At 47.0% G+C, this 21,123-nt stretch overlaps 1 protein-coding gene across 1 annotated transcript in view; it reads left to right on the forward strand.

Moving 5' to 3' along the window:
- Positions 1-2,351: 2,351 nt before the first annotated feature.
- The window catches only part of LOC135899740 (sodium-coupled monocarboxylate transporter 1-like), a 34,819-nt gene continuing 16,047 nt past the window's right edge, over positions 2,352-21,123 (forward strand). The window contains exon 1 of the mRNA XM_070539410.1: positions 2,352-2,421. The gene's annotated coding sequence lies outside the window, so the exon portion shown is untranslated. The remainder of the gene's footprint in view (positions 2,422-21,123) is intronic.

The following is a 21,123-nucleotide window of genomic DNA, read 5'->3' on the forward strand; positions in this document are numbered from 1 at the left end:
TACTACAGCGCAACGATATTTCACACGTTTTCTTTTACATCAGGGCATATAGCAACTTCGAACTATGCCAGAATCACATCTCTCAGAAAAGCAAGTACTCTTTTCTTAAACAATCTATACTGCTCCGTTATGCGCTTTGAATTACCCATCGGGCCACCAAGAATTGGAGCAGTATTATGTTAACATGTGTAATATGCAGTCTTGATATGTGAAACGCCACAGGAGATTGGAATTAGGAGATTGGAATCCAAGCGTCAGGAGATTGGAATCCAAACAGATTGGAATTGTTTTGCAGTACAGGGCCCCTGCTTTCATATGAAAGCAGCAGCGTAAACGGAGGGAATGAAGGTGATGTGTGTAAAGCGAACAGGTAAGCGGAAAAACAAAACATGTTTTTCCGGTCCTTTCACTATGCTCCGGTGTCAGAGGAAAAATTCGACAATTGCATTTCAAAATTTTTATGCTGTTATCTTGCGAGTTCGTTTTTTTGTTTCATAATAACAACAGGTGTCATAAAGCAGAGTTTGTGATGCTCATTTATTTTGTAGTGAATATGCAAGCGGTGTAACCCATGTGCCCCTGCCACCACCCCGTGACTACAATAAACGCTGTATGAACGGTCGTTCATGTGTTTGTCATTCAGTAAGTGGCTGCTCATTCCCCAATTTCTCAAATTCTGAATTTTTCACGGTAATGAATTCCATTGGCTTCAATTTTTCTCATCTAAACGGTGAATATTATGATCGTGGTTTTCTAAATTATTTGGTTAAATATCTTCAGTTTCTAATGGGGAGCGTTGCCCTTTGAAGCTGCAATATGCAGCTTTTACCCCATAAATACACTGTAAAAATTTGTATACCTTTAAGGTTTTTTTTTTTCTCTCACTGGTAACAGCGTTAATGTTAGGGCCTCACAAATGTTTATAGAGGGCGACAACGGAGCTTTAACTAGACGTGCGATAACAAAAGATGTAGTTGAAAGCTATTTTATCATTCTGGCATCCTTGGGCCACAGAAATATCCGACACGAGTGTTTTATATCTCTACCTGTGAAATTCTTATAGAACAGTTATATATGTCACTTTAGAATAGCCAAGATCTTATTCAATTTCCGCAGAGATCGGACAAAAAGGACCGACAGTTTATATTGCTATAGTCCACTAACGACCTCCATCCAGCTGAACAAACTATAATTTGTGAGGAAATATCTAACATCTGGAAGTAGCAGTAAAATTGATCTCACAAATGCGAGTGTCCCCAATGCTAAATACACAAATTGTTGACGTTGTGCAACAGATAAGTGCGGTGCTCCCTGTACTTCACAAAGGTATATTTGTGAAGCACATAGCTAAAGAGGCATATTTTACGAGCCTGCTGCCTATTGCTTATCACCGCATTCGGGGGAGGGGTGGAGGGAGGGGGGGGGACACAAAAGTGATCTGCAAATAATGCGTGATAATATGTTACACCATTGTGGTATTAAATTTAAGATTCTGAGGAACCACATGCCTCTACCAAACTTTACTTGTCTGCAATTGTTGCTGCACTTTCAGTCAAAATTGGCCTGCTATACAACTGCTTGGAACATCATTAACACAACGCTTACCGTAGAACCAAACTACAGCCGAGTACCGTCAGAAAAATATATTGGAAAGGTGAAAAACATTCTCCAGATTTTACGCCATGTTGCAGCTGTCAGGAGAGGTGTAAGCCAAGAACTCCCTTTCAACGCGTTTAAGATTTCGTTTCCTAAAATACCAAATGTAGTGGCATAACGTACATCAAAAGTGTATATCTGAATAAATCGGTTCACAAAACGAATTATTAGGAGAGCACTTAAAGGAAAATAAATAAGACGCAAGAAACAATCATTACGAAGAGCATCCGACTAGCTATTGCATACCATCAGTATTGCACAGCAAAATTAGAAGAAAGCCTAAAAGCTTAATACAATATTTTAGGATTTCTTGTAATTTTTTTTTATTTTATAAGGACAATCACTTGAAAAACGTTTTGCTTTCCTTTTTCTAGCAATGCTGGAATAACTTCGTAATAATTAGGAACGTAAAACACATGGCCGTACCTAGGCAACCAGTTTAAACTGCTTGCTTCAACCTTTATAAAGAAAGCTCCCTGACACCGGAAACAAAAGTGAGTCAAGTGCGTTTGCGCACACCGACCAATCTCCCTTTCCCCCGCTTTCCTGCGCGTCGGCACATGCGTGTGATCATTTGAGACGCGTCGTAGCAGCCATTTGCCTGCATTTGCCTGCAGATGAATCCCAGGAGCGGCTGGTGTCGACACTGTTGTCATAGTCTCGACACTAATTTCAAAGCATGTTAATATCTATTTTGCCCGCAGCACATTCTCAAGGCACTTCCCAACCTGCGGCTCCTTTTGCTGTGAACCTGCACATCTCACGGTACGGTCTCCCGTTTCTCCTTCTAACGACCTATCATTTTGTAGCTAGAAAACATCAAACATTTCACTGACAAATACCATCACGTCACCGTGCACTATCTCGAGCGGGACATGGTGCTGCATGTTCGCATTGATGCCGGCGTGGTTGATATGGTATCATCCTCACCTACCTGGATAGATTAACCACATCTGCCTGTACTAGTGTGGCACTAGCATACAGTTTGGCCAATGCAACGTATTGCCCCGACGCACTCCGTGGTTACCGATACAATCAACCTCGCAAAACAGCAGATCTGAGCTTGAGCGGATTCATCGCTAATTAAGGCAGCATGGCAAGACGAGGACAAAAAAAGGAGTGAACTGAAGGAAAATGGCCTCTCAGTGTTTTGTGCAGATTCTCTTAATGTGTAATCCCTTTCTACGTAAAATTAACTACAGCAAAGGTGCCTCGGTGGCTAACCAACTCCGTACGTTATTTTTTCGAACTCCTTTATTAAAAGGACTTCAAAGTACCGGCAGAACTCACCGAACGACAAATGCCAACGTTATAACGTGGTTAGCATTGATGCAATGTAGCGACACAATGTGTTGCCAAATTATTCACTTCTGTGTAGCTCAATCCGAACTCTGGTCCTTTTGTGTTCACTCTACCTTTTCCTCCCCACTCGGCTGCTTTTGATGCCGACTTTATCTGCTCTCTGCAGCTGACTCCTTCGATTTCTTGCTGCCGACTTCTTCGCTTGTCTATTATGGAACTTGCATATCCGAGCACCCACCCAGTGGCAGGTGCCCATTCCAGAAGATTGGCCAAAATGTCGACACATCTAGTGCCACGTGCCTAGTTGCGCAAACACAATGGTCCAAGTTGCCAATTCAGTCACATGCCCAGCAACCCACATTTGCAGAAAACAGGTTAGAAAACCTATGGACGTGCCGAACTGTGCGTGATGCTCTCAATGGAGGAATCAACTTCTTGAACTAGGTTAGCGAAATAGTAGGACATTACTTCCACAATGTAACACAAGGCATAATACACTAATAAACAAACTAGACAACATGTATTTTCAACTATTACATTAGGACGCATTCGAACTTATGAACTGCAGCTAATAAGTTCTCTATGCTAGTCCATTTCAATCGAATTTTGCAACTAGCGCCAGTTTTTTTTCCCCAAAACGCTGTAAAACTTACGAAAAAGCATGTGCTGTAATTTTAGTTACTCTTAAAGCACGACCTTTTGTGAACTGAAACAACAAATAACTGAAGAGCCAGTGTATTTTATCACTCATTTAAGAAACACAAGTATCGAAACTAGTATCATCCTCAGGATTTGGTCAAAGTGGGTATCGTTTGCAAGCACACTGGCTAAAAATCCTAAATTCTAATATGTGCCATAATATCTTTAGTACAAAATATATTTAGCTTAACTTTTGTAATCAGTGGGCCACGCATTTCAATTTTCCGTGCAAATAATGCCCACAAGATAACTAAGTGGGTGAGTTGACTTCGTACTTATTGTAAGACGTGATTTTAGTAGTGCGAAAATTCAAAAAAGAAAAAAAACAGTGATAGAGCGGGCAGGAAGACTGACGCTAGAGTCACAACTGTTTACTCTGATGCAAGCCGTGTCACATATATACAGTGCTAACGCACTGTATATATGTATATGTATATATGTATATATGTATGTATATGCATATATGTATATACAAGGGGCGACGAAGTGCAGAAGACGCCGTCAACGGCAAGACCTTAGCGATTGAACTTTCTCTAATGCGGGGAGCGCCCAGAGCGTAAGCTGCAAGTGATTTTTGAGCAGGCAGGAACATCCTCCACTTCACCTCAACTCCCTCTGAAGAAAGGCCATAACAAACGTCACTCCCCCCCCCCCCCTTGTATTACGCTAGCATTACAATGCACGGCCGCCTATGGCGGTCTTTCTCGTTACAAATGATCGTCTTCGCCCTGCTGAGAACCGCCTGCACCATCGCCTGCCCATATACCGTACCTCACGACGCGGAACCGATAGGCACTGAACAACTTCCCATGCAACTCTGCTGGCGTTTCCTTCTTGGCGCGCTAAAGCCTGAATATGCCACGATCTTCGCATTTTCTGTTTCTCCCAGAGCATCCAGATCCCGTATTGCGTCACGCCAGGAAATCGGCTCCTGCGGCTCATTCATATATTAATGCAAGCGCACTCTGCTTTAGGTAGCTTTCGTATACGCGCGCGCGCAAGCGTGCATCTTAGGCGTGCGTATCTTGCTTGTACAACTAGCACAACCTTTCGGGTCTCTCTAAAACGGGCAGAAATTTTATCAGACCAACATTTTGTCAGTGTTGTTGCGGTTCAGGGAAGGTGACTACCTGATCTCAGTCACTGGCTGAAGAAGAAAAAGAAGAAGTATTTTAATGACTGGAAAATGTAGAGAGGTCGGCCGCATAATTGAGCATCTGGCCTGCTACTCTTCGTAAGGGAAGGGGAAGAGGGTAAGAAAAAGGCTCACAGTGGGGGATGATAATGGGAGGAACGAGGTGAAGGACACATTACACAACTGGTATCACAGGCGTGAGTCCGGGCCCGTGTCACCTAGGAAACGTGAAAGAGCACGCATTGTCTCTGCCGTCTGCCAACTCTGTGGCCATGCGCCTAGCAAGAGGTCCTCCGACAGTGGTGCATTGTGTAAATGTCTCAAGGTTTCTGCCATTGTCAGTCTTTCGCGCGCATACTCAGGGCACACCACGAGCATATGTTCCATAGTCTCTACAGCGCCACACACTGAACAGTCCGGGAAGTCTGTCCGTCCAATAATGTGCAAATATTTGCGCGTGAAGACCACGCCTGATCGCAGTCTGTGTATCAGGCATGTATGAGGGCGAGGTATTCCACGCAGAATAGGAAATTTTATATCAGGATCCAGCCTTTTAAGGCGGACGTGACGAGCGTCTGGCTGGGCCCAGTATCTTCTCGTTGCACTAATCATTAATTCCGACAGGAGGTATGTGATGTCCGGTCTGGAGAAGCGCGCTACAGCTCGCAGGCCATTGCTGAGGGCGCGCCTTGCTGCAGCATCGGCCATCTCATTACCGTTGAGCCCACAGTGTCCCGGGATCTATTGGAACACTATGCGGTGGTGTTTTATGCGAAGCATATTACTAGAGCTCAACCCAGCTCCTCAGGCGCGGCGGTGTCGCCTTCAATGACCTTTGACCCCATGCCATACCACGTGACACCGTGACAGAGGAGAAACGGGGCTCCAACTCGCGCCGTCGCCTTCAAGGCTGACCACGTGACATCGTGACGTCACGACAGAGGAGAAACGGGTCTCCAACTCGCGCCGTCGCTCGCGGCGTCGCTGTGGTATATGAGCAGCTGCGCTTGTTTCTAGGTGGCTTTGGCTCAACTCTTGCAAGATGGACTGGGTGGGAATCGAACCAGGGTCTCCGGAGTGTGACACGGAGACGCTACCACTGAGCCACGAGTACGATGCTTCAAAGCGGTACAAAAGCGCCTCTAGTGAATGCGGTGTTGCCTTAGAAACGAGCTGTTTCTAAAGGCTCAGGCATGCGTCGCTTGCTCAGGTGCACATTTCGTTGCCGCGCCGAGCGCTGCGTTGCTCGACGCTCACCGCGTCCAATGCGGGGCACGTAGTCGCTGCGCCGTAGCCCATTGTCTTACACCCCTTGGCGGGTCGACGGGAACGCTGTCGCGTTCCACTCTTGAAGGTGAAGCAGAGTAACGCATGAGTTGTTTCTTCGTCTAGCCAAACCAAATATAGCCAAGCAACAGCAGTTCACCAGGCTAAACAGTGGTTAAACAACTAAAATAAAGGCTAGTATACTTCGCATCCTAGGCTTAACCAAAGCTAAGCAACAGCCATTTTTTTCTTGAGCGCATGAAAGTAGCTCGGTGATCTGCAGTGCCAGAACCTTATATGCCTTGTGGCGCAGGAAGCATCGCAAAATTTGCAGCGCGGGTTTTGAGTCCGTGAAAATGCACCACTCTTGAGATCTTTCCCCGCAGATGTGGCGAATCGCTTCCCGAATAGCCACAAGCTCTGCAGCGGTTGATGTAGAATTAGGGTCTACTATGAAACCTCGAGTCATCTGTTGGGCTGGTATCACCACAGCTGCTGTTGATGCCTTTGGTGACGCGGTGCCGTCTGTGTACACATGAAGATATGTCTGGTATTCTGACCAGATGTACGCGAGAGCAAGTTGTTGTAGTCCACTGACGGGAACCAATGATTTGTTTAGTATGCCGGGGACATGTACGCATACGGAAGGTTGAACCATCACCCACGGTGGTTTGACGGGTTGATATGGAAGGGCCTAGCCTGATGTTATGTGGGGCAGATGGCAGCGGAGTGCACTTGTGGAACTGCTGCCCGGCCGCTCATGTAGAACCGACGTCAATGGATGGCAATGGTGTCGTGTCAGTAAGCGTAAATGCACACGAAGTGGTTCGTGGGACAGGTATATCGACAACGGGCACACGCGGGCTTCCTCAATTTTACCATTGTGGGAGGTACGCCGTGGCAACCCGAGGCATATGTTGTGTGCCTGCGCTTGAACGCTTTCTAATGTCCGTAAGCAGGAAATGCTCAAGTTTAAGAGTATCGGAAGGCTGTATCGAATCTAGCCTACGAAAAGAGACTGATAAAGTCTTAGCAATGAGCCTTCCGTGGGGCCCCATTTCATGCCTGCTGCGAAGCGAAGAACACGGCAAAACAGATTAATGTTTTGCTTCAACATATTAACATGCCTCCACCATGACAAACCGTGGTCGGTGATAATGCCCGAGAATCTGTGGTGCGAGACGTGAGGTATCATGACACCGTTAATGAAGATCGGGTAGCGGCAGACGGATTTGCTCGTGAATGCAACCACAGCCCATTTTTCGGCAGCTAAGAGCAAACCCTGACGCCGTATGTGTCGTGAAGTAGATTACACAGCCCGTTGTAATTTCGCGCGTAGTTGTGGGTGTGTTGTACCGGAAGCCCAGATGCAGATGTCATCTGCATATGTACTGATGTGGATGTGAGGTGGAAGTTCGTTCACCAGGCCAATCAGTGCCACATTAAATAATGTTGGGCTGAGAACTCCTCCCTGAGGAACTCCACGGCATACCTGATGACGGTTAGTCTCTCCGTCAGGCGTGGACATGTAAACGAAACAGCCGCTGAGGTAGCTCACAATCCACAGGTAAAGCCGGCCGCCAACACCCATGTCATCTAGGGCATCGAGAATGGCTTCATGAAGGATGTTGTCGTAGGCCCCTTTGATATCTAAGAAAACAGCGGCGACGAGTCGGCGTTGACGTTTATCATGTTCCACTGTCGTAACGAGGTCAATGACGTTGTCAATTGAAGAACGACCCCGCCGAAAGCCGGTCATCATGTTCCGATAAAGATCATTTCTCTCGAGAAACCATTCCAGCCTCGCCAGGAACCCATTCGTTCCATAACTTTTCCAACACAGCTGGCTAATGCAACTGGCCGGTATGCAGTAAGCTCATAAGGAGTCTTTCCAGGCTTCAAGAGAGCAACCAGGCGGCTGATCTTCCACTGCTGTGGAGCAATACCGGAGACCCATGTGTCGTTGTAATAATTGAGCAGCGCAGTGCGACCAGCCCTGCCAAGCTGAGAGAGACGAGTACGAGATCCCGTCAGGGCCAGGAGCAGATGAATGCCGACACGACGCAAGAGCAGCCTCTAATTCGGGCATCGTAAAGAGCAAGTCGAAGTGGTCACTTGAGGAAGGTGGCACAAAAAGTTCGAATTGGATTGAGGCTGGTTGAGTTGTGCCCACAATCATATTGCAGAAGTCGTCCGCTACCTCTACATCATTGCGACGTTGGTAAAGGGCCAGAGCACTGAAAGGGTACCTTTCTTGTGGGGGAAACGTAGGCTCCTGACTACATGCCAAATACGTGACAGCGGCTTGCGAGGATCCAGTGATGAGCAGAACTTTCTCCAGTGCTTCCTTCCTAATTTCTCGATATGGCGCTTTATTTGTCGTTGAGCTCGGCGACAAAGGGCGAGATCGTACGTGGATTTCGTCCTTCTAGATTTCCTTTCAGCGCGCCGTCGGACAGCGCGCAACCTCTCGAATTCCACGTCGATAGGAGACCCCGGTGAAGGTGCACATATGGTCCGCGTGGCCTCACCGAGGGCGGACGTGATCAAGTCTTTTATTTGTGTTGGTGACTCGAGATTCGCAGAGGAATTCTCCACGAATGTCTTAAAAGTGGGCGAGTCTGTGCACCGCACATGAGACGAAGTGGTAGGTGCGAACAATTTTACGCAGATATACGTTGGTATGCGATCACTGCCATGTGTTTCCACATCACTGAACCAGCTAGTAGAAGACTTTAGTCGTTAGGAAACAAACGTCAGGTTCAAGCAGCTACTATAGGACGTGCCACGCAGAAACGTAGGAGAGTCATCGTTAATATTGACGAAATCTTGTGAGTGCATAAAGTCGGACAAGGCTTTGCCTCGGTTATTCATTACTGTACTTCCCCATTGGGGGTGATGAGCATTGAAGTCGCCCACAATAATACGAGCAGCTGTGCAACTCTGGATTGCTGAGGATAGGTACGAGAAATCAATGTGATCTCTGGGTGGAATGTAGCCGCCGAGTATCGAGAAGACCCGTCCTTTAAGCGTTAACGTCAAGCAAATGTAGTGGTTCGCGTTATGGGGCTGGAGGACATGGTGGTAGTGTGGCATATCTCGGCGTATGCGCAATAATACCTTGCTGGTTTCATCAGCTTCTCGAGATTACAACAATACATATCCAGAAAGGCGGAAAGCAGAAGGCATGTTGGGCTCACATATCACAATCACGGGGAAGCGGTATTTCTGGACGTGCTGTCGGAAGTCACTTAGGCGACCACGCAGGCCTCGGGCATTCCACTGCATCACTACACTGCGACGTATGTGCATCGACACAGAGGAGGGGTTGTGTGGTAGCGCCATTATTAATTAATGCAGTGCCGCCAAGAGCGGCTCAATTGCGTCAAAAAACTGAACAACAACCCTTGCTGTTGGCGTATTGAGGGCTGAAAGCAGCGTGCGCATGCAATGTAAAAGTTGTTTCAGAAGAACGTTCACCTGCTGGCCTTCCGGCTTGTCCTTATTGTCCGCTGGAACGGCACGGAATGATGGACGCGTTGGTTCGACGACTCTGGATGACAGAGCAGGCCTTTCTACATCAGAGGAGGTGGATAATATACCCGCATCTTTCTGAACCACCGTGGTAACATGGGGTGCTGCAGCAGGCGGCGCCTTATCATTCTGCGGCTCAAGACGTTGAGGCAATGGAGCTGAGAGTTGCCGTGACGGCGGCTGAGACAGACTAGTGACGTGTGACTCTGGGCGTCGGCGTCGGGAACGACGTTCACGGCGATGAATAAACGCGGCCGCTTCTTGGTGACTTGAGTTGTCTTTTACCATCTTCTACAGGATGAGCCTCTCGTTCTTCATCCTGGGAATCTTTAGCCGTCGCCTCATGAGCGCCGAAGCAGTTCGTGCACTTGACTGTCTCCGTCTTGGAAGTGTCATGCTGGTGTGAGCCACCGCATCGACGGCAGGATATTTCATTTCTGCAAGCAGCACTTACATGGCCGATCTTGTTGCATTTGTGGCATTGAACAGGCTTGGGAACATGCAGACGGACAGGATACCGTGCATAGCCCACCTTGACGTGGGATAGGATAGAGTCGGCTTCAAAAACTACTTTAACACACTGTGATCGGCCAAAACGATGAATGTCGACAATCCTGGCCTTAGAATTGATGAGTGTCCGCAGGTCGCTGCACGTTATTTCAGGCTATACATCTGTAATAACTCCAGCGGAAGTCCGTTTTCCGTGAAAGAGATAGGGGCGGACAGGCATACCGCCTAACACTCCAATTTCTTTCAGTTTGTCCACGAATGCCCGAGATTTCACATCTACCGTAAGGACATTCTTCCAAGCGTTAATTCTGACCTCTTGGACTTGTCCCGGAATCAGCTGGTCGAAAAACTGGGACAGCCGCTGTCTGTTGATAGTATTCAAATTAGCCGTCTCCGTTGCGGCTACGAAAGCCACAGAGAACCCGTCAGGTGCGTCAACAATCTCTGTAGGCAACTCCCTCGCTGCTGATGTCCGGCATACCGCGCCAAGTTTGTCAGCAGTCTTTGTAGTCGACTCACCAGCTGTTGATTTCCGGCGCAACTTCCTTTTCAGGCGGCGCGATTCAACAGGCGTGAAGCTGCTACTGTAGGAATCCATCTCAGTCACCGCGGAGTCATCTGCCGAATCTGGAAGCTCCACGTCGGTGGCGGCCGTAGCACATAAGGCATCAACCGGCCGAGCAGCAGTTGCGTCAACTGCGTCGACGGGACGCTGCACGGGACGTGTGCCCGCCATCCCGAAGGATGACGCGATCACTGTGTACACACAATATTAAAAAGCTACAGAAAAGTGGAACAGCCGAAAACACCGACGTTCTCTATCCTCACTTCTTCTTCTGGCTGAAGATTACGACAAAGGCATACATATGTCAGAGGCGCACTAGAAAAATTGCCGGAAAAGGGTAAATTAGATGTAAAATAGCTGCCTGTGCTGCCTTTTTCATTTGTAGATGATTATATTGACACGTGTAGTTGTATATATTTTTCAGCTGACCGCTTTTCACCGTCTACAAAATGTTATCACTCAGCGTGGGACGCACCCGCATGTATCGGAAATTTGACGAATGTTATCGATTGTTCTTTCTGCTGTCTGTTGTCACCCAAGCTTGTGTAACCTGATTGCATGCGCGACGCAAATTGTGTAGAACTTTCTGGAAGACACCCGGGCACCAGCGATTGCTCTGAAACCTTCGATGGCTCAGGTATAAAAGCTGACGCGCTTGACCCGCTGATCATATTTTTGACGATCGCCGACAGTGTTCGCTGCTGTCGCCGTTATTTGGGTGTAGCCTGTTTTGGGGGGGGCACAAGTTCGCCCAATAAAACACTAGTTTCGTCATTCTAACTTTTGCTGCTTTCTGCGCCGTCACTACAACGTGACAAGGTAAACATTGTCTTTTCTGACGTCCTTGTCTCGTTCCTTACTAATCGTAACAGACATTGAGGACATCCCTCGCAGTATCCGTTGTCACTGTTTTTCGGTACTTATGCAATCGTTCAGCGGGGAACACTATTACGGCACAGATCTCTATGCAAACGGCTATGAGGGCATTGTAGCATGCAAACCTTTGCTCACTGCTGTGAATCACCCGCAGAAATTAAAACAAGAAGATAATTCACCAGAACACCTGTTATGCGCCCTAGCGCAAAGTGCACCTCTATCTGCCCTGCACCTGCTTTCTGAACACGAACAAAATCAAAGTCATCCATGCACGGGGAGTTCCTGCACGTTTCTTAATTCAACTTATTTTGGAAGCATCGGTAGCCTAACTTCCGAATGAAGAGACGTGCTCTAATTTACCATTTGTTCTTCTTGACTCATTTTGTGCTCGGTGTTAGTAAGCACAAACTTCCAACCCACTACCTCATCGCATAACGGCGGGCTTCAAAATTATTTTGCCCTGTTACATAAACGGTGTTTTTACAGCACACTGGCTCGGCCATGACGTCAGTCAGTAAAACTTTGGAAGCAAACCTGTGCCAAGCGACGCTCTTAGAGGGAGCTCAACCTCAGAGGCCGGTAATTTAGACCTCAAGTGAAAATGTTGCTGCCTAAAGTCCGTAGAATTTCACTTCCTGTTTCAAAGGCAACAAGTTTCTCTCAAGTTGGTCCAGTGGCTGGAATGTGTCAACATTTTTACGTTTCACATGTACAATCGGCTCCCGTTATTTCTATGTCTGTTAATTCGTACTTTCGTTCAATTCGAGCATACTGAAAACTCCGAGCGAAAAACCATCGATAGATTGCTAAAAAGCAAAGCCAGTTTATTCACAACTCGCAAGTATGCCCCTTGGCTTAAGTCGATCCCCTCCGACCCACACCGACAAGCCCTCAGGTGCGCAGTAGTTAGAACAACCTTGAAAACATGAGAAATTGAGCAGACAATGCTACTGATTACGCAGGCGAGATGCTGTCCTACATATTTCTTTTTTTATATCTTCTATTACGACAACAACTAAATGGAGACTTTGGGCGCATTTCTGCCGTCGGCGTCACCATGAGGTTCTGCTTAGAGTCCAAGGGCGATAAAATTGTCGCCACGCACCGTATGCTGTATGTACGTGTGAAAGCGTGAGAATCATGAGTGAAAGCGTGCGTGAAGCCGGCGACTACACCTCACTTCGGCGTCTCTTACAACCCGCGCACCGCTCCGGTGCACTAAAGCACATGAACCAGTGGTGTTACGGCTATTGTATGTGGACAGCCATCCATCAAAAGAAAATGGCGCTCTCCAAATTTACATTTTTCGCTATATCAATGTTGTCACGTAGGCGTTTACACAGGGAGAGAGAGATGGCAATTCAGGTAAGCGAGCACAAATATTTTGTTTTTCCGGGTATGTCACTGTGAGCAATGCTAAGCTTCTAGCTAGCTACATACAAATAGTAAGTAACTACATACTTCCAAATTGAGCTTTTCCATAGCCGCAGTTGCATTCTTGGAATTTCGCCATCAATAGGCTGTTTCACGTTGCGCGATTTTTAGTCAGCGACAAAGCGAATTCCGTCGCTCGTCGACCGCCGCGACGTCGTGGGCTCTCCGCGGCAGGATTCCAACGTGTTGGTCGCGCCGTCGCTCAATCGCGGTGATTGGCGCGATGTGAGAGGGGCAATGTTAGTGACGAAACGAAGCGCAGTCAAATAGGCGCTTTCCTGTTTTACCGCGCGTTCGTAGCAATGTCACGGGCCAGTTCTAGCTATGTTTAGGGGGTACCCACCAGCGTTTACGGCTTAGGAGCTTCATAAACAGCTTATAGCTCGTGTCGCAAAAGAGCCGGTGTCGTCGGTTTGGACGCCATTAGCCATGAGTGAAAAATCCCGGAAGGCAATTCATATAATACAACTTGCAAGATGGGCTGGGTGGGAATCGAACAAGGGTCTCCGGAGTGCGAGACGGAGACGCTACCAGTCAGCCATGAGTTCCATGATCGCGTCCGCCTTCATGGCGCGTCGCGGCCCGGCTGTCCGTGCCGATCACGACGTTTGGCTCGCGTAGATCGTTTCTCCCTCCGAGACACGGAGTCCTTTGGTTCGCTCCGCTTGCTCAGGCGCACGTTTCCTCATTGTGTGACTCAAGAGCATGCCGAGCGAGTGAGTGGGCGGTGTGAAAGGGGTGCGATAACGCTATCACGTTCCACTCTTGAAGGCGAAGCTTAAGCGTCCTCTAGTTTTTTCTTCCGCTTACAAAATTTGTTTGAAAGGAGAAGCTACACGCTATCCAGGTCGGGAGAAGGACGCCGATTCAACATAAGGCACGTACCCACTCGAACACCATCGTCGTGAACCTCTTCATCGCTACAAATTGCGCCAGCTGCTTATACATGCACACTGAATAGTAGTTTGTTCTTCAAAGGCAAATACTCATCCAGGAAAGAAAGTTGTGTCTTCCATAGTAACAACGAAACCAGAGTGTACTAAACGGAGCCACTCCACCGACGCCGCACAAGCCACACGCTCATACTTGCGGTATTGTGCGGCCCCTCACTCACCGTATCTGCAAGCTGTCGTAAAGTCTCAATGCTTTTAAACGTTAAAAATGGTTATTCGAATATCGAATAAAATAGGAAAATTCGAGTATTTCACTAGTTTACATGTTGTTTTTATTTAATGATGTAGGCATGGATGCTTCATGAGCAGGAGGCAACCTTGCGCATCGCTGCGATGGGTATCGCTTCTGCAAACGCGTGTGAAAGCTGTCTGCGAAGATCGCTCCGCGACGTGCGCGGCAGAACGATTTTTTTTCGCCCCAGTCGCACGCCATGCATGTGAAATAGCCTAATGTTGTAAATTATTGTTGTCTGCTTCACACGCGCACAGCTAAACTGGATATGCTTAAATGACAATGGGTTCGGTGGAGGAGTGACGTAACATAAGGCTGGGCCTGGCATCCAGGACGTTTTAAACACCCGTTTATATTTACATTTCGTGCACGAACGAGGACAAATACTGAAGGGAAGATGATCATGTTCAAGTTCCAGTTTCCGATTCAAGAGGGGAGAACTTTGGGCGAGTTGGTACGACATATTTAAAGAGGAAATGAACCGCAATTTCCGACGGGAAGTAAAACGAAGGAGTGGCCTGGACGAATGGTCCTATCCACTCCCTCGTCTTACGTCCTGTATGAATTTGCGGTGCATTTCCTCTTTAAACTGCTTCTGATCTTTCACCAAGCGTGCGCCTCCTCTGTCAAACCCTTCATTGTCCTGGTCCCATCACCTTCCCCAGTCCGGTGACACAAGATGGATGGCATCCTCGCCTGCCAATACGGAGGTTGGTAACTGCTTTTCTCCGAGGATGGCTCGGCCCAAATCACGCCCACATTACTGCGCATGAACAGAGAAAGAGGGAGACGCGAACGTGGCCATTTGGGCTGATGTCAGTTGACGTGAAGCAATTACCCTTCGCAAACTGCCCAGACCTTCCTGTAGGAGCAGAATGGTTTGCCATGAATCACCTCAGTTGAAGATAGCTCTGACAAGGTTGTCGGCTCGTTCGCCGTTGTTGCGTCCTCCGTGAGTAACTGGTTTCGCGAGGCGAATGGCCGATCACAAAAGTGCGCACAGATGCCTTTAGCGGAAGTAGTGCCACTGCTGTCGGTAGCACTCACTCCCGTAAGCAGTGCGATGACCCGTGCAAACAGTATAACGTCGGACCACAGAGGAGGAACGACTGGCTGGAACTCCACCATACCAAGATATCGCGTAAGTTCTCACTATTTAATGCTGGTGGCATTATTATGTTAGCATTTGTCGTTCAGTAGACAGGAATCAAAGGGTGTACCATTAATTTGCTAAATTATCAGGCTAAAATTTAGTACACTGCCGGCACTGCTTGCAGCATCTATGTTGGTATGAGCGCATACAAGAAAAATTTTGTGTGTCCCTGAATTAAAGGCGCGGTCAACCTGAATCATAAAGTTCTGTAAAAATAACATAGTTTTTGTTCTCGTCCTCATCATCGTCGTTCTTGTTGTCCTCGTAGTAGTTGCTTTAGATGCAGAAGCACAAGAAGGTAAGCTACATCAGAGCCGGCTATCTAAAGATCCCAAATTTATTGCCGACGTAACAATAAAATAGGGGAAAGAAAAACAAAATTTCAAGAACGAGATGCATACACGCATACATGCGCACAAGGAATGCCTATGAGAGCACCTGCGCCGAGAGCACAGTTCCGTATGAAATGGTTACCCAGTACGAAGGAGTGAAAGGGTCAACACACGTGCAAGCATAAGGGCAGCGCACGACCGGTAAATAGGCTCGTTCAAGAAGCAGCACAATGTACAAGAGACAAAACGGCAATTTTCCCCTAAATACCGGGTGTCGAGCCGATCCCGAATCGAAAACCACACAGGAACCTTAACTCTAGCCGGAACTGATCCCGAAACAGAAGCTATATTCTGAACCAGAAGCGAAAACAATAATGGCTACCGGTTCAGCACGGAACGATTCAAGCATATAATATCCAAAAGGGTGCGAAATGCAACAGCTTTAAAGGCCCCTCGTCGCACAAAATCTTATGTCAGCGTTCGGCGTCGACCATCGTTTCGGAAATATTCATTCCGCACCACGCAATCACGCAGACCCTCCGTGTAGCACAAAGAAGTTACTGAATAACTGATTTTGTGAAAGTAAAATGCGTCAGAAAAACCTTAAAGTACAAATTACACACAACCTGCATACATTATAGCGTCGGATTGTAATTTGAATATACAATAAAACATAATTCTGTTGCGCGAAAACTCAACTACAAGCCACATTGGAGTTGGAGTGTCACACGTGGTATCAAGTTTATAAACAGAGAAATAAATGCCTGAGAAAGGCTGGTCAACGTTTGTATAGTAGGACCTGTCTTCGTAATAGATGGCCTCTTTATATACGGCAAGCTAGTTCTGTTGGGAGCTCGCTTTAGCGGAGGCAAGGAATACACGTTTCGACAGCTTGAGCATGGAGAGTCGGCTGGCTTTACTCAAAAGTAAAAGCAGGCTTGTCGAGTGGCAGTGGCGGCGCCCCGATCGGGCAGTCGCTTCGGTTCAAGCAGGAGGCAATGGCTCCGACGGCGAGGCAAACGGGATTTCCGGAGCGAGGGCAATGAACCCAATGGCGGGGACAACGAGGTGGCCAGCGGTCGCTAGGTTTTAACGGGTTAGTGGAGTGACGTCCCGTGCGGTCGTTGTCGGTAGCGACTGGCTGTAATGGCAAAAACTAAAAAGAAAATGAGCGCTGTCGTTTGACGCTTCTAGTCGTAGTTTTTAGAACGAGGGGACAAGAGCAGGAGTGTGCGAAGGCTGCAGAAAAAAAGAAAGGAAAGAAATAAAACGAAAAAGGAGTAGGACACAGGATGGTAGGATGTTGGAGGAGTGAGAGGCTAGGAAGCCTTCAGAGGTGTCGAGGGTGGCGTGCGTTTGTAGTTTTAAAGGAGGTATGCCCTGAGGTATTTACCCTCGCATTAAAAGAAAGCGAGTCACCTGGTCAATAAGCGAGTAACAAAAAGACACCAGCTGAAAGAATCACTGGAGTAGCCTAGCAGCAATGCGTTGGGTAATTTTGAACGTGTTAAGGTGGCGACACGGAGTAGGAGGCAATGGATAGGGTATTTGGAAGGCAACAGCTTTGTCCTTCAAGGGACGTTGACCTCAGTCCTTTTGCGTAGGCGTAGTCATGGCGGCATACAGAAGTGGCGCGGCCCTGTGTGACTGAGATGCCGAAGAAGGTATCCTGGCGTATGCGACTTTGGAATGTGTCCCCGGTGAGGGTTCTTGAAAGAAGAAGTATAAAATTATCAGAAGGAAGGAAAAAAATCGGGAGACCAAATAGCAGAGCTACAGCAGAGCTAGGCAGCTGTACCTAAGGAAATGACTCGTACAGCTGATATATGCATAAAAGCGTGGAAGAGAATTGTAAATTGTGCCTTGAGGGAGTGGCAGGGTAGAACTGGAAATGGAGGAATAGGTGAGATTGATAATCGCGCTTAGCTTGTGCGACAACGTGTTTTGTGCATTTTATCATAATATGATATTTTCAGGTTCTAGTCACAACTTTTAGCGATTCTCAGTTGCCACGTGCCAAGCTTGTCCCCATCGGGTGTAGGTATTTAAACTCGTGTATGAAGTTGCATATTTCCTCTCACGAGGTGAACAGAATTCTTTTTGTGGTAATAGAGCCTTGCTTTATCGAATATATGACCATATTCACTGAAGTGACATGCTGCTGTTTTAATTGTGTTTCGAATCTCCGCGATGGCCGTTGAATATTGAATGAATTTGTTGTCCAGTCTCATCTATCTGTTGTTTGTTACCAAGGGCACATTCTAGACAGTAGACTACCTTGCTTGACGCACAGGTGAAACTCGAAGTTCTCTTGTGAAGGTAAACCGGTGCTGTACTTTTTGCTGTAGTAGTAGATTGAATATATTTGCATGTGGAGGACCTGGGGCGGCCACAAAGACCAGGTGATGGCTTCGTCTTTGTCCTTATTTTACATGTACAAGATTGTCCTTGAAATTATTGTTGCGCCTGTAGCTAGTCTGAGCGGATCGGGAAAAAGCTTACTAAATTTCTGGTTGCTGGGGAGAATTGGATATTATTCCCTGAGGATGTTATTTACGTACGGAAGTGCGTTTGAGAATTTAGTAGTAAGAGCAGGCATTGTTGTTCTTGCGATCTTACGCGTGGTTTGAAGACCTCGGCTTGATCAAGTCATCGGTGTAGGCTTTTTGAAGGGTAGTGTTCTGGCGGTTCCTGTTTTATATGGTTGCGTTAAAGTGATCAAGTCTATGTATTCATGTTTAATAGTGAGACGCACACGTCTTGACACACACGGAGCAATAGGGATGGTGACCTAGAGAACGTAATATGGCAAAGGCCACTTTGCTATATTACTCATTACCACGTATCATCGACTCTGGCTCTTAAAACAACACTGTGGCCGCTAATGGATGAAGTCACCTTCTCGGCGCATGGTGACAATGGCTTTAAATGGCAAATTTGTTCCTGTGTGTGCGTGCGTGTGCGTGTGTGTGTGTGTGTGTGTGTGTGTGTGTGTGTGTGTGTGTGTGTGTGTGTGTGTGTGTGTGTGTGTGTGTGTGTGTGTGTGTGTGTGTGTGTGTGTGTGTGTGTGTGTGTGTGTGTGTCCAAGCAGAGTACAGCGGCTCTTTGATTCTTAAAATCAATCCCGTGACGCGATGTGAGCGATCTGGAGATTTCTTCGCGCGTTTAGTCAGCGCAAATCTTTGCGCCACGTGCAATTACGCAAAGGCCTCCGCGGTGCTTAGCACCTGCTACTAACGTTCATCATTTCAAAGCGTCAATGTCCTCACCTGCTTTCAATTGCCAATGACTATAAACTGAACAAAATGTCACTAACTGGTTTTCATCTTTGTTATACGTATGGAGTTGCATTTTCTGTGCAGCAATGTGAATCCGCCCTGAGTCACTTCTCACAGTTCACTCGTCGCCGGTCCAGTAGCAATTACTTTAAACAAAAGAAAACTTCACCTAATATGCTGCTGTCAAAGAGCGGAAGCTAAGTCCGCCCAATGAAGACAAAAGCATTCTTACGAAGCAAGCCTCTCTTTTATATGTATGTACATGAACATTTCTCAATATATGTGCACTCTATTCGTAAACTGCACGTTGTAGTTGTAGAGAAAAACGTTGTTACGCATTCTTATCAAGGTGCCTCGGCTGTTGTCTGATAGCTCATTATCAAAAATGCCATTGCAAAAATTGTAGTAATTGCGGGAGTGCGAAAAGTTGATTCAAGCGGCGCGCGTCGCGCTTCGAACGAGTGTACTAAGAAGAAAATAAAAAGGTCCCAACACGAATTCCTGCGGCCATTGTCCGCGTTGTGCCCATCTAGGCACCCGAATCTACGCTGCGTCATGGTATCCTTGATTCAAATATATTTCTATTCCAACACCCCTATAGATATCTACAGTTTCCTCGTACACAATATAGATGACAATGAAAAGAAACGCGGAAAAGAGCGACGAAGTGTCCAGGAACCGCAGCGCGTACCACACTAGCTTGCGAGGACAATGCCTAAGATGACCGTCCTTATGTGTATGGTTCCTGTAGCTGTACAACATTAGGGTTTATTGATGATCCGTAATAAACATCGATTTCTCTCTAGCATGTGTAGGGAGCTCATTCCTTCCACCTGCTGACAAAGTCCGCGCGCGCACCATGCATGCAATTGGACAGCAGCGAGTCCACCGTAAGCAGAATGAAGTTCACTGTGCCGAACCACTTCGCGAAATGGTTCAGCGTTGTGAACTAGTTCCCGAACAGTTACTAACTTTTATTTCTTCATGCCGTAAATAAACTAGAACACAATCGAAGTGCACTAGCTGAACCCAAACCGAGCCTCTATATTTCTTCGGTTCGACACTCAGCCAGTAGCGATTATATAAGATTATCCTCCCCAGAAAATCGCGAAGGATACTCACGACGCACATCTGCTTATGGGAGCATGACTATGGTTTCAGCATTTTGCATACTATGTGAGGATGCCTGGCGAGGATGTTCAGATGGTCATGCAGGCGATCCCGCTGTGGTCTTATTGAAGACATTCGATGACAATACGCTCGATCCACTGAAGCTTTCGAGTTATCAAACTAGCTATAACCTGGGAACTAATTGAAAACAGTGCTACCTGAAGACAAGTATAGCCACTTAAAGCAGACCCAATTGCCAGTTTCGACAAAAAACGCCAGACTCTCCATCGTGCCTTGAATAGACTGGACGATAGGCCATCTATACAAGCAAATGTCTTGGAAGCCTGGCCTCACAGCTCTTCCGCAATACGTGAAAGTGACAGGCTTGAGTGCCCGGCTACAGACATGCTGCACCTCGCTAAGTGCATGTGAAAGGGCGATCAAGACTCGTGTGTTTGCCCCCTCTTTCTTTCACCGCCCCTTCCCCCTTCCTTTGTGTAGGGCAGCAAACTGGACAGTCTGGATATCCTCCCGGCTTTCCTTTCTCCCTTCTCTCTCTCTCGTTACCAGTAAGGAAAGCGAGGACCGACGTTCTCATATTTTTTTATATCACGGAATCATCTGCATGAAAAAAAGATTTCTTTATTCTTGGACTCTTTGGAGTTTAAATATGCCATTTGGTGCCAACTGCGGTTCCTTTCCACAAAAAATCTTGCGGCTTGTGCCGTTGTTGTTGTTATAAATGTGTGTGTAGAAAAGGCTGGTACCATGACTGATGCCCTCTAGTCGTTTGTTTTTAGGCAAAGAACACATAACAAAGATATGCCGGCTCAAACAAACGTGCAAAAAAAGGCAAATACTGTGTAGCAAACATGTGGCGGCTCGAACAACCACGCAAACAGTATATATTAATATAGTAAAATGCAAATAAATGTCCCCATATGCTAAAGTATAGCTCACACAAAGTTCAAAGCATCCCATTTTGCGTCACAAAACGCAGGATTTTTGCAGCAAGCGATGCCAACAAAGATTACAAAGCACTCACTTGCAGTTCACTTGTATGTCAAAGAACGGTTACAAGATCAAGG

This window comes from Dermacentor albipictus, chromosome 5 (assembly GCF_038994185.2).
Source record: "Dermacentor albipictus isolate Rhodes 1998 colony chromosome 5, USDA_Dalb.pri_finalv2, whole genome shotgun sequence".
NCBI classification, from domain to species: domain Eukaryota; kingdom Metazoa; phylum Arthropoda; class Arachnida; order Ixodida; family Ixodidae; genus Dermacentor; species Dermacentor albipictus.